Consider the following 12,186-nt stretch of genomic DNA (forward strand, 5'->3'; position numbering starts at 1 on the left):
CAGAAGCAGTCCAGACTCTTACCACATATTACCAAACATCACGTCGAGTCAAGAAATTCTGTGGTTCTACATATTTTGGCTAAATGCTTCGGTTTACACACGTGTACAGAACCACCTCCATAGCGCTTTTTAGCTATACTGTTCAACTTCTGTGCTGCGAGGCACAATGTGGAGCGAGGGCCCCAACGGGAGCAGAATTGGAGCGGAGAGCGGGTCGGCATGTACATAACGTAGAGGAACTATGCATGTCGACGCATTTACTGTAGTACTCTCTCACCCAAAAAAAACGTACACAAAATCAAGCATACGTAACTATAAATGGCCCTTGTGTTCGCAAAGTTTGACCTACCTGTACTGTACTGTAACGACAGTGTATGCGCGCGCGCACACACACACACACACACACACACACACATACACACACACACACACACACACACACACACACACACACACACACACACACACACACACACACACACACACACACACACACACACACACACACACACACACACACAAAGGTCCTGGCAAAGGTGTTCACTGGGTTCCTTGCTATACAGTAACACATTGTTAACAAGCCTATAGGAACACCTGGAAATGAGCCCAGGTGAAATATGATAACAACAAACATTCAGAGCTGGAGCCTCACTGCGTGTTGACATAATATGCACCATATATGCATCATATACTGTACTGTACTGTACTGTACTGTAGCACAGGCTGTTCCTGGAGATGACCTAATCATAGACACTGTGTTGTGTTCCATAGGGCGAAATCTTGCTCTTTCGACAAGTCATTCTTTCGACTATGAGCGTCGGCAGGTTAGCTACTCACCCACGCCACGGTTACTGAGGTTAGGGTTAGAGTTTGGGTTAGGTTTAGGCATAGAGGTTAACATTCACCCACGTCGGCAGTAGGGCATTCACCAAATATTTGAATATTCGAATATCAAAGTCACTATTCGACGTTGTTCACCGAAGTCGAATATTCGCTTATTTCATATTTTTTAAAATTGTTTTCTCTTTAAAAAATATATAGCCTAGTTTATAACCTTTTTAGGCCGTGACCCCCAAAATAAACATATTTGAACTGGGGACCCCCACCCTGACAAGCACTTGGAATTGTAGGTAATACATTTAATGTGACTCGGTTCCGCAGATAAATATTATAAAAATAGCAGATCTACATGCTCACAAGGCCTCGCAACGCGAGGCGTTGTGAGCATTTAGATCGGCTATTTTCACAAGGTTTGCCTCTTGCTTACTTAATATTTGACAGTTTGGCCAGTCCTGTCGAATATTCGACTATTCGAATACTTTGAGGTTGAATAATTCGAATACTAAAAATCACTATTCGTGAATGCCCTAGTCGGCAGGTTAGCTACTCACCCGTGTCGGCAGGTTAGCATTTCACCAGGTTAACATTCACCCGTGTCGAAAAGAATGAACCGCCAAACAGATGCTATGTCGCAATATCGACACGTTCCCTTCCAGCACGCTTTTTTATTTCCAACGCCCGGCTAACTGTCAGAAAAGGGAAGGTGGGACGTCCCACAGATATAAAAAAGGTAGATACCATATCCGCCGCTGCAGTTCATTGGCACGACTGGTAAAACAGGACTGGCGGAAGTGTGGAACTGTGTAACTGTGGAAGGCACTCTGCCCCCTGCAGTGGGAAAGAGGGAGTCCCGCGGGCCGCATCTGATTGGCCTACCGAGCATCCCATTCTGTGACGCAGGAAGCTTCCTTCAGAATTCCGCAAGCTTGCCAGTCCTCTTTTACCAACGCCCCAGAGCCGGAGGAGGCATCTACCTTTTTATGTCTATGGGGAGGTCTGGTCAAAAGGGGTGGGACTTACACTGTGACGTCATTTGATTGGTCAAAGTGACAGAAGGTGAGTACTATATCTCTCTCTTGCAATTCTTTGAATAGGCCTATATATTTTTCAAAGCAAACTTTTGTAACTCAAATCTCTGCTTCTGGGGGGGTCCGTGGCCAAATGACACATTACTTTTGGGGGTCCTTGACATGAAAAGGTTTGAGCACCACTGACATAGAAACATGCGTTTTTCAAAAACATTTTGATTTAGATTTAGAAGACATGGAACATGTCTGCGAATGGGTCCGCGACTCCGCGTCATTATGCCGACGGGCCGGTGTTCTGACCACCTAACCTTAACCCTAAATAAAACTAACGCTGGTGAATGCTAACCTGGTGAAATGCTAACCTGACGACACTGGTCAATGCTAACCTGGTGAATGTTGACCTGGTCTGACCAGCGGACCCTCGAACCAATGCTTAGTAAATATTGAAATACTTATATTTAAAATAGCAGATCTTCAAGCTCGCAGCACAGCACTCGGTGCCGCTCTGTGAGCTTGTATAACTGCTATTTTTCAATAGCTAAAGCATAACATAACGGTTAAAGCAATAATGCATAATAATGCGTTCCAGGTCTAAATGGGATGGAAAACTCTGTCTGGTCTCGATCCAACACATACACTGACCTCACTCACTGACAACACACATCTCTGGAGACCTTTTGGAAACTCCCTCCCCAGCGCAAACACATGCCAAAAAAGCCAAATGAGGACATAGTATGGACTGATCTTCCCTGGTACCAGTGCAGCCCAGGCACGTGCACACATATACCGGTACATCAAACAGGGCTTGAGCCCCTGCCCTTTTATCCATCTGTTAAAAAGTCCCCTCTCCAGACCATGAATGCAGTTTACTATGGTGAAAGAAATGCAAATGACCCTTTCCATGCCATACCTGAAGGCAGCATTCAAGAGAATTGCCTTGCCCAAACTCTCCTGAACTTGAATGCAGCATCTTACTTTGAAAGAATTGCCCTCTCTATGTAGAAATCCATGTTATACGCCACATTGCCTTTTTTATGCTTATAGCGCACTGCGACGCGTTGTGAGCTTGTAGGTCTGCTATTTTCAATATTAAAAAAGGCCCTTTTAGATATTTCAGTCCCTGCCTCTCTAACATTCTCTGCACGTCCCTGTTGCAGCCCCACGGCCCGCTGCCCCTTAAAAAAATCAAAGTAAGTGAAGTAAACGGTGGTATTGCATGTCAAAGAATCCTGTGTGTGTGTGTGCTCGTGGCACAACCCTGAAACAGTGGTAAATCAGCCAACAACCCACTCCCTCTCATGACAAATGGCTTACTTATCTTATCTAACAGCTAGCTGCTAATGACTCATCATCACGTGCCTGCAGGAAATGACCAACAAAGCCCTTTTGAGCCTCCACATAGGCACTACCCATGTGTTCATATGAGAGAAGGGACCAGTCCAATGATCCACAGCCTGTCTACAAGCACACATCTACAAGCACACAAGGAATGCAAGGACATTCACACAACCTTTGAACTAGGGCTGCAAGCGAACCTTCGGGGATTCGAACGTTCGTTCGTTACATTGGCAATCGAAGTTCGAAATTAATGGGTTCAGGTTTTTTTCTGTTTTTTTTCTTCTTTTTTTTACACGAAAAATAATTATCAGAATGTGATAGGCCTATTCAGAATATCACAGTAGTAGAGATAACCAAATACGAAATAAGTTAGGCCTACCGGTAAACACTAACAGTTAATGGTGACCGTTAAAGTAGTAATAAAATGCACCAGAACATGCTTGGAGCGATCAAGGACCGTCCTCCGCTCCAATTCCGCTCCTGTTTGGGGCCGCGAACCATTACAGCGCCTCGCTGACACACGCTTGTTGACAGACAGTAAAGTGAGAGGCAGGACTCTGAGCTGGGCAGAGAGAGACTTGTGTGTGCTCTGAACAGCGAACACCCATCCACGCACCCAAAGATTAAACAGCCTTTCTCCTAAGCATGAGCAAAGATGGATTTCATTGCAACCACCTAAAGGATCTATAATGCGATTTCTGGGGTTGTTACATCGAGACCAGTTCAGCCCGAACGCGACGCGCTCCGACGCATTCACCAAGTCTAATCATCTTCCGTGCGACTCCGCTATACATTGAGCCTGTTCGTCAACAAACTGTGCAACATTTTCTCCGATTGGGTTGGATTTTCCAAGTGTTAGCCTACGTGTTAATGCGGCCACGCATCCACGCATTTTCAATGGTTAAAACAGCGCATTTAAAACATTTCCTACACTGTTTTAGCTGGTTAAAGGTACAGTACGTTCGATGGTTCGGTGAACCGAACGAACCATCGAACGTTCGATGGTCCGTTCGGAAAATCCCCCCGAAGTTCGAATCCCTAAAACAGGGCTAGATTACAGCCCTACTTTGAACCTTGTCAACCTTGAACTTTCAACACTGAGGAAGACCTACGGAGCTGTGCACCTTAAGACTATTGTTTAACCTGGAGTGTTGCAGGCTGTTAGTGTTGACACATACTTTGAATGCTAGTAAATTACATTCACTAGAAAACCTGCTCACAATTTACCGATTTACAGTTGTAAGTACAGTTGTAACTCAAGTCCATTTACTATGACTATAGGGTTTAGTGGTTATACAGGGAGTTACTGTGAGAAGTATAGGGGTGCTGGAGGGGCGGCTGAAATTCAAAGCAGTTGTCCTCAAAACCACTCGTCATTTATGCTCCGTCCCGCGACAGTATCGCTCGCAGAGAACGGCAGAGAACAGCAGACCTCCAAGCTCAGAACGGTCACATCCACGACGCGATATGAGCTTGTATATCAGCTGTTTTTGGCGCGCAATGCTGATGTGGGGTGAAGTATATATGTGGAGTGTCTCACAGTCACTGGCCAAAACAGAGAGGAGGTTGAATGAACTGAAGGCAGCGCTCCACAAAAAAACAGGGTTGGGTATCTGTTGGGAACTGAATGATTATATGAAACAGGCACACGCCAGGGCCGTACCCAGAAATGAGGGTCAGGGTAGGCGAAATGCCAGCCGAAATGCCAACGAGGTCAGCCCAGTTAGGGCCGGGCCTTCATTTTCAGGCCTGTTGAGAACTCTAACCTACGGTCGCAATTAAGGCACTACAATGTCTCTCTGCATTTGATGTATGTGTTTACTTGTTTACTGTAAGTTGCTCTGGATGAAGAGCGTTTGCTAATTGCTTTAATTGTAAATTGTAAACATGACTTGTATTTGACTAACAATTGCAATAAACCTGCTTTTCTAATATTGCATCTGACAGGGTATGTGGCACAGTAAATGATGTTCTCTCCATCAGCTGATTGCACATTGTTGTATGTCAAAGTACATAATGACAGTAACCTCATTAAGTAACATGGCTAAGTGCACGTTGCCAGATTTATGGTAAGATTCTAAGACAGCCTAGTAAGAAAATCAATACATTAATTCACCAAATGCATTAAACCAGGAAAGTCACCCATTTGGTAATGGCTCTAAGTAATTCTCTTTTCTGTGCGTTAGAGGTGCCTTTGACCTTCAACAATTTAGGCCCAACAGCTGGGGAACATCGAGAACACAAAAGGATCTATTTTATTCTTTTGTTACATTTTGGTACATCCTAGTATCACTAGATCTAAATCCAAGTTACTGCCTAAAGACTCCAATTAAGTTACTCCAAGGTTCTAGACCCACATAATTGACCACACGGTCTGTATGAGAGCGAAGGGTACAGGACACAATTGTCAAAATATCACTGTTAATTGACTTTGACAGCTACTCGATAATGACTATCATATTATCATATAGAGGGTATGACGCGTGACATCACCATCATACCCGGAAGTTATGTGGGAACGCCTAAGTGGCAAAAAACAACTTTCTGGCCTTGATAGCCCATACATCCAAACAGAAAAGTCCTAAATGATTGTATTAACAATTAAAGGAGTAGTGCACCCTCAAAATGACTTTGTTTCTATTGATTACTCGCCCCATGGAGACTCGAATTCATGGATATTTTTTTTGTTTTTGTCGCATTCCTAACCAATAATTTGATTATAATAAATGTACCCCCATTGATTTCATGGATATTTTTATGTTTTTGTCACATTCCTAAGCCAATAAAGCTCCTAAGCCAATAAAGCTCCCATTGATTCCCCCATTGACCGAAATCAATGGGGGTACATTTATTATAATCAAATTATTGGCTTAGGAATGCGACAAAAACAAAAAAATATCCATGAATTCAAGTCTCCATGGGTGAATAATCAATAGAAACATAGTCGTTTTGGGGGTGAACTACTCCTTTAACGTTAAATGACGTTAAACTCACTTTTCCACTCGATTTGCCTCTCACTTATTGCATTAGGGTATAAATTACGGGCTAGTCCCAGTTGTCCGGTGTCCCAGTTGTCCGGTGTCCCAGTTGGGCGAAATGTGTGTGTGCGCTGCTGGCTGCTGCGCTGTGATCAGGATACGGAACGAACTGGAGTTCTGTTTAACGTGTGTGCTGCTGTGTTTAGGCTGACCTATGATCAGATTCAGGTCCGTTATTAGCCGCGAGGCAGCAGCATGAAGAATGTGAGATGACAGACATACAGCCAGGCTACAGTATAACAGGACAAAGCCAACATGTGAAATCGGCAGAGTGCTAAAAACAATGGGACAAAGCGAACTTGTGAAAATCGGCTGAGTGCCAGGAATGCTGAGGTGGGGGTAGGCTACAGTAACAGACATACAGCCAGGCTACAGTAGAACAAAACAACAAAACAATGCTAGGAATTTTCAAAAGCGAACTTGTGAAAATCGGAATGCTGTTTGTTGGACAGATCAAAATGCAGACTGTAAATGTACAAACGTATTGGTATCAAGATAACGATGTCATACAATGAATACCAATACGCGAATTTTCGGCGAGAAATCAATGGGGTCTCATAGCTGTACGCTACTTGAGTAGCTGTACGCTTGCCGCCTAACGCTACACAGCCAGCAGCGCACACACACATTTCGCCCAACTGGGACACCGGACAACTGGGACACCGGACAACTGGGATTTTCCCTAAATTACATCATCATGATGGATTAGATAGCCAGATGGTTCCTCCTTCCCCCAGCCACACCCCGGGCATTCTCTCCTCCATAGCTCCACCCTTTCCACTAGTTAAAAAGGAACTGAGAGTTCCTGTCAGGATTTCCTGCAGCATATCATCACTGTCGGGCAGAAACCTTGTATATCTCCAAGTTTCAAATGGGTACATTTTATCGCAAAGTAAAGCCCTGCTTCACCATACAAGGCCGTTGCACAAAAGTAGCACACAACACCTTGCGATGCGAGGCGTTGTTTAAATCATTTTTAAAATTCTGAATACAAAAAAACGGTTTTGGACATACAAGGTTTCCACCCGACAACGACGATATTATGGCCCAATTTTAACAGATGGCGCTTGACAAATAGTCCTATTAGTTGTCACAGACATCTTGGTAAATAGAGCTATCCTGTCAATCGATATGATGGGAATGCAGCTGTGGTGTCAAATGGAATGGGAAGGAATGCACGCCGTGTACCTCTTCCGACTTCCGACAAGAGAAAGAAATCTGAGCTGCTAAAGTGACTCATTGTTAGTGTGGAGTGCCCTGCAGGCATGTTCACAGTTAGACATCAAAGGGGGCAGGAGCCCCCAGGGGCTTCACAAGGAGGGGGGAAGTGGGACTGAGTTACTAGGGACCAAGGTGGAGGGGCCTTAATTATCTTATACTTTAGCTATTGAAAAGCTCACAGGGAGGCACTCGGTGCCGTGCTGTGAGCTTGTAGATCTGCTATTTTTGAAAAGTTGTGGAAATGTATGCAAATCTTTATATATGTATTTTTTAAGCGAACATTTGTAACTCAAATTTTGGCGATCCCTGCATGGAACGAAATATTTGGAGATGGGAAACATTGGTTTTTCAAAAAATGATTTGAAATATTCAAAGACTTGCACAAATGTTAAATTTTCTTCAAAAATAGCAGATCTACGAGCTCGCTGTGAGCTTGTAGATCTGCACTCTGAGCTAACGCGGACATTATTTGTATGCCGGTGATACAAATAATGTCCGTGTTAGCTCAGAGTGCAGATCCAACGTCTCGAAATGACGCGGAGTGCTGCTGTCCGCTTTGAGTAAATGAGGAAGGGATCCATGGTGGAAAATGAGTGATAAATCATAGCGATTGTATCATTATAAAGCCTAAACAAAACAGTTCACATGAACAATACTGATGTAAAATAAGATATCTGAACGGCTAAATGTATTTTATACAATTAAAATGCTTGCCGAGGCTTATTTTTCTTCCAATCGCCAATAAGCCTGGGTTTCTGAGGCTAGTAGATCTGCTATTTTTCAATAGTTAAAGCACAAAATAATGCATTCCCAGTCTAAATGGGTTAAACCCCCACCCCTATGAAGAACATTCATGGGGGGCCCGCAGTGAATCCTTGTACCCAGGGCCCAGAATTTGGTGCAACACCCCTGGGAGCCCCTGCCCCTTTATCCATCTGTAAAAAGTGCCCTCTCCAGACCATGAATGCAGTTTTTATTATGGTAAAATAAATGCAAAGGCCCTCTTTCCATGCCATACCTGAAGAACAGCATTCAGGAGAATTGCCTAGTCCAAACTCTCCTGAACTTGAATGCAGCATCTTATGTTGAAATAAGTGCCCTCTCTGTGTAGAAATACATGCCATACACGACCTCTCCGTATTCACTTGATTATGCTTAGTTCAGTGTGGTATCAAGCACCGAAAATAGCCGACCTCCTGTAATGGAATTCTAAAAATGTAATCTTTATTTTGTCCTTAAGGTTACCAGAGTGTCATGTCATTGGGTTAGTGTCATGTCAGGGGTTTTATTCTAAGCTTAAGAGCAACTGATGAGTGAGTCACTCCTTCACCTGTCAACAGTCATTCCTGTCTTGTATATTCCTGACCAAAGAGCCTTATATGGTTATTTGTCAACTCGACTCTGATCTATTTTGATGTCTCTGAAATGTATAAGAGGACTGTGTAAACTGTATGGTATGTCGGAAGTTGGAACCTATGCTGTGATGGTATAGCGTTGCTGCTCAGGAGCTCCTTTTAAATACATTTTGATTGTGTTTGAACACTTCTCGAAACCTTTTCTTTCTCACAGTATATACTTTATGCAATATCATAGAAATATACGACACTCCAAGCTCACAACGCGTCACAGCGCGTTGTGAGCTTGGAGGTCTGCTATTTTTGCTTGTTTCACCAAAAGGCGCTTTTAGAAATTTCAGCCCCTGCCTCTCTAGCATTCTCTGCACTTCCCTGCTGAGGAGAGCCATGCACAAAGCAGGGACCGGCAGGTTGAGCGTGTGCATGGGTAATATGACGCGACCCACGTGTCTCACGATGAGAGGATGATGAACCAGTACAGCACGAGCAGGCAGCCAGTGACTCTTTGCCACAGACAACGCCAGCGTTTACCGGCATCTATTCTAGAACAGTGGTTCTCAGCCTGTGGGTCGGGACCCCCAGGGGGGGTCCCCACATTATTTTGGGGGGGTCCCCAGATGATTAACTTAATGTGCAACATTGTTTTCTCACCCAACAGTAAACAAACCAACATAAAGTTTAAGTGTGTATAGAAGGGTATCTGCACATTTCTAAAGTGATGATTTTTTTTTAATACCTCTAAAATGACAAATTAAACATTGGCCTAATTGTCAAATATTAGAGGCCGAAATTGTGAAAATAGCCGATCTACATGCTCACAACGCCTCGCAACATGAGCATGTAGATCTGCTATTTTCACAATAGAACCGTGTTATACAAAATGTAATGCCTCAACTCTTAGTCAGGGTGGGGGGTCCTCAGTTAAACATATTCTTGATGCATGTACCACATTAAATGACAACACCCACTTTAAGTGCTATCCGCTTAAAACACATTGTAGTTTGTCAAAGCACATGTGACCGAAACCTAGTTGCGACCGTAGGTCGCATTTACTATCAAACCCTGCACAAAGTGTAAGTCAGTCCGTCCCTCCCTCCGTCTGTCTGTCACACCTCACACGTCACACTCTTGCCCTGCTCATATCTCCGCAACCGTTGCCCCGATCCATGCCAAATTTTGCACACACACTCCTTACCTGCCAAACTACAACCTCCAAGGACCCCCGGAGCTCCAGGGACCCCCAGGTCCCTGGGGGACCCCCAGATGTAAAAAATGACCAAATGTGCTAAACTGACCAAATGACCACCCCAACGGAGCTGCTCACGGGGAATTCCCGGGGACCACCGACTCCTGGTGCTCCAGAACGGATGCAAAAGTGGTGGCGCCCCCAGTGGAGGACCCCCTACACTGCAGCTCACATAAAATGCCGTAACTCCGGCTAGGAGCGACCGGGACAGCCGGGGCCGGTACCTATTCGTCCGCCTTGCCGGCGCGGAGACCCCACCCCTCATTTCTCACATGGCCCTCTTCTAGCGCCACCATGAGGCCGATTCTTGCAAAACACATTTTTGGACACTGCTCCTACAATTTTTGCCCTAAAATCACGCAAATCGGTACACAGTATGTCTACACTCATCCCATCAACATGAATCTCTCCCATATAGCGCCACCTCCAGGCCGATTTTTAAAAACACATTTTTGGACACTGCTCCTACAGATTTTGCCCTAAAATCACGAAAATCACTACACAGTATGTCTACACTCATGTCATCAACATGGATCAGGAAGATTTTGGCAAAACACATTTTTGCCCTATTTGTGGAGATACGTGACCTACGGTCGCTTATCTCCCGATTAGGGAGCCTTACTGGTTAGGTAATATGGCTAAGTGCATGGTACCAAATTTATGGTTGGATTCTCAGTACAGGCTGGAGAGATAATCAATACATTAATACACCAAATGCATTAAAACAGGACAATATACCGGTATGAAGTCATCACTTTGGTAATGGCTAACCATCCTCACTGGGCGTTAGAGGTGAACCTGTCCTCTGGAAGAGGAGACATTGTGGCCCTGTTCTCAAGCTATTAACTGAAAAACTCATCTATTTATTTTTGGGTACATCATAGTATCACTAGATGCTACAGCATAGACTGTAAATAAAATGGTGTAAAAACCAATGGTCCAAAGCCATTGGTTTCTATAAAAAAAAAATAAAAAAAAAAAATGCAGAAGTAACTTGGGCACACTTATGGGGAAGTGAATCCAGACAAAGTCTGGCAGAGGTGTATATATACTGTCCCCTTCAGAAGGAACATTGGGCTCTCTACCCCAGCGAAAGGTCACACGCCAAAAGACCTCTTGCACCAATCTGACAGAGAGAGAGCCCCCAGGATTAACATGAGCATGTGCATCCCTAACCTTTGAAAGGGTAATAAGAATTTATTCTGCTTTCTTACTATGATGATTATTATCATTATAGTGTGAAAATGGAAACAATGATTTAGACTAAATTGGGAACATTGAAATGTACTGTGCTTTTGCCTTTTTCTATTTCTGTAAAAGCCTTTATTTCTTAATAAATTTATCTGCAAAATAAATAATTCTAAAATCAGATTTTTATAAGCATCATGTATAACCATAGAAATCTGCTTAAATATGGTGTGTTGAACCTATAATCTAAATGTGGCCTAACTTGTTGGGATATTGATTCGAAGGTTTAGTTAATATTCAAAAACACCTCCTTGGATCTAATTATCCTAGATTCAAAATAACTACTCTGATACCACACCAACAGTCAGATCCAGCAGCGAGCTACAGTTAATCTCAGGTTACAGAGGAGGACCAATGCATTGGGTCATAGGCAGAGGTTTCTGATGTTGAAATTAGGAGGGACTGAGAGATGGATGTAGTTAGATTTCAGAGCGAGTCGTTGCAAATACAGTATTTTCTGGACTATAAGGCGCACCTGACTATAAGGCGCACTGTCAATGAATGGTCTATTTTCAAACTGTTTTCATATATAAGGCGCACCTGACTATAAGGCGCACATAATAGACGCTACCGTTGCGTTATGCATCAAACAGATGGAGCTGTGCTAAAGGGAATGTCAATGTCAATGAATGATCCATATATAAGGCGCACTGGACTATAAGGCGCACTGTAGTTTTTTGAGAAAATTAAAGGCTTTTAACACTTATGTTGCAATGATTTTTTCTCTTCAATGTCTCGCGTTGCCATGGTTACCATAGACTTCCATGTAATTGTGCAAGTGTGTAAAAAGTGCACGCCCATGCCTAGATGATGCACCACGTGTGTAGATGCTGTTCACAGCTTTCAAACAAAAAAATCCGCTTGGAAATCCG

General features: G+C 43.7%; 1 protein-coding gene across 1 annotated transcript in view; it reads right to left on the reverse strand.

Annotated features, from left to right (window-relative positions):
• The window catches only part of slc41a2a (solute carrier family 41 member 2a), a 65,346-nt gene that overhangs the window by 14,908 nt on the left and 38,252 nt on the right, over nucleotides 1-12,186 (reverse strand). The window lies entirely within an intron of this gene.

This window comes from Nannobrachium achirus, assembly GCF_963921795.1.
Source record: "Nannobrachium achirus genome assembly, chromosome: 11".
Classification (NCBI taxonomy): Eukaryota; Metazoa; Chordata; class Actinopteri; order Myctophiformes; family Myctophidae; genus Nannobrachium; species Nannobrachium achirus.